Below are 2,660 nucleotides of genomic sequence, written 5' to 3' on the forward strand. Positions count from 1 at the left end.
CATCTTTACTTTTACTAACTGATTTACATTAGCTTACTGATAAGCTGTGTGAACCAAAAAGCATTCAGGCTACTGTGATGAGTGTCACATTACATTTACTCACAAGCCACCCTAAGTAGCACATGTATCTGAACGCTGACATATATAATAATACACATTATGTGAGCACAAAGTCCTTGGTTAATTTAACAAGCACAGACACATAAAACAACACAATTCCTTTTCTATCACTGTGCACACTTAGAAGGGAAATGACTTGACTTACATAATTGTGCACTGCCAGCAATAAATCATACTTTTTTTTTTTTTACAAATTTTATCCTCCCCAGGATCGAGGAGATGGCTCAGTAGAATAAGCGCTTCCCTGGCAAGCTCAAAGGTCTGAGTTCAATCCCCGGTTCCGCAAAAAAAATAAAATAACAAATTTATCCTTTTTTTATAAAAATGTGTTTGGATATCTTCGGGGTTTTTTGTTTATTTGTTTCATTTTGTTTTGTATTTTAGTATGGGGTCTACAGGGTCTCACTACGTAGATCGCACTTGTAGTGATCCACCTGTGTTCAGCCTCCCAAGAGCTGGGATTACAGGCGTGCACCCAGTCTCAATCGTCTTCTTAGGACGCCCCCAGAGGCGGGGCTGGCACGGCTTGCCAGGATTGAACCCTGGCCCCCTGATGCTCTGCGCAGGCCCTTCAATCCACTGAGCTATTTGACCGGCCTGGACATCCTAGTTTTGCCATTATCTTTCCTTTCACTCTCTTGGTAGGGCAAAACCTTATCATACAAAATTCTCCCACACCCAGACCCGGGAGATGGCTCAGTAGAATAAGCACTTCCCTGGCAAGCGCAAGGGCCTGAGTTCAATCTCTGGTTCTGCCAAAAAAAAAAAAAAAAAAAACCTCTCACACCAAAAGTGTATCTTTATAACTTTCTTTCTTTTTAAAATTTATCTTACTTACTTGTTTCTTTCTGCACTCACTTGGATTTTACAATGTCCCTAGTACACTTTCCCATTTGGTCTCAGAGTGAGTTTATAAATGGTTACATTTTCGTTAAGCCAGCAAATTTCCAAGCAGCCTTGAGCAGCACCCTTACCTGAGTCCAAGCAGAAGAACAAATGAACCCTGTAACTGCAGTTGAAGAATTATCCTCCATCCACCAGAAATATTTTTATCCCCAGGTCTGCTGTGCCGGCCCTGCCCTTGGGGCGCGCTGAGACAGCGATTCAGACTGGGTGTGGTGGCGGGCGCCTGTAATCCCAGCACTTGGGAGGCTGTAAACAGGAGGATCACTACGAGTACAATCTATGCAGCGAGACCCTGTAGACCCTGTCCTAAATACAAAAATAAATAAACAAATAAAGACCATATATTTAAAAAAAAGAAATATTTTAAGCATACCCATTAAACAAAAATACCACAACAAATTGGCAAGGTTTGCAACAATACACAAACAGCCATTGTCAGGGCCCTGGTAGGGAGGATTTGTTCCCTTCCCTAGATCCCTAGAGAGAAGCCAGCCCTCACTGTGTTAGCCATTAGGCCCCAGTGCAGCCTACATATCAGTGAAGAAATGAAAGCTATCCTCTTTGGGAGGGAGACCAAGGATGGACGACAAGCACTACGGGACAAAGACACTTCATCTTTTTGTTACGCTAACAAAAACATAAACCAAGCAGACACATAGGTATTGTCCTGAGCCTGGGGAATCCTATAGCACTCTATCTCATGTCCTTTCTTTCTGTTTCTTTTGGAAAACTTTCCTAAAATGTCCTGGCTTCCCACACTTAACACATGCACTTCATGTCTTAGGGCTCTGCGCCTGGAGGCTCCCTCTTCAATTTACCAACTCAGTTTCTCACTTTCCTCATCTTCTTTGTGTGGAGTCCTGATCTAATTTTCTCTCAACCGCTTTTTCTACAGTAGAGACCTTGATCTTTGTTTTTTGTTCTTTCTCTGATGTCTTTAATTCCTCTTTATCTTTAGTATGAGAGGTACTCAGCTTTGTAATGCTTGTCCCAGCAACTATCTGGGGAATGTACCAGGAAGAATTCCTTGTTTCTGCCTTTGTTGTCCTAGGCCTAGAGTCACTTCCAATTCCTGGTTCCTTCCCACAGTGGGGTTTCTCTGTGTTCCCAACCCTTTGCTGGAGGTTTCCTGCACCCCTGGAGAACTGCTTCTCTGTGCCCTCAATCTGCCCCACAATGGAGGCTTCTTGTGTACCCTGAACTACCCCTCTGTACATTAAACCCTGAACAGTATCGCTCCTCCACCTCCAGGCATTTCCCTCATTGGAGAATAAAGCCACGGATGGGGACTCCACCCTCGCTGCATGTCTAGGATATGTCTCAGTCACACACTTGACCCCAGAAAATGCCCCAGCCAATAAGGGAATGCTTAGCCTAGTTTTTCTACCTTGGCCCATGTAGGAGGTTGCCAGCTTGCATGCCTGGTTTCTATTTTTCTTTAGATCAGTTTTGCCGTCTTAAAAACAATGGGCTGGAGAGATGGCTCGGTGGTCTAAAGCACCTACTTGGAACAAGCTTGGCAAAGCACAGGGACCGCGGTTCGATCCCCCAGCACCACATGCCAGCCAGCCGCGCCCCCTGGTGGGCTGAGCTGGCCACACACACACACACACATACACACACACACACACACA

The sequence above is a fragment of the Octodon degus genome, unplaced genomic scaffold, assembly GCF_000260255.1.
Source record: "Octodon degus isolate 3935 unplaced genomic scaffold, OctDeg1.0 scaffold00147, whole genome shotgun sequence".
Lineage (NCBI taxonomy): Eukaryota > Metazoa > Chordata > Mammalia > Rodentia > Octodontidae > Octodon > Octodon degus.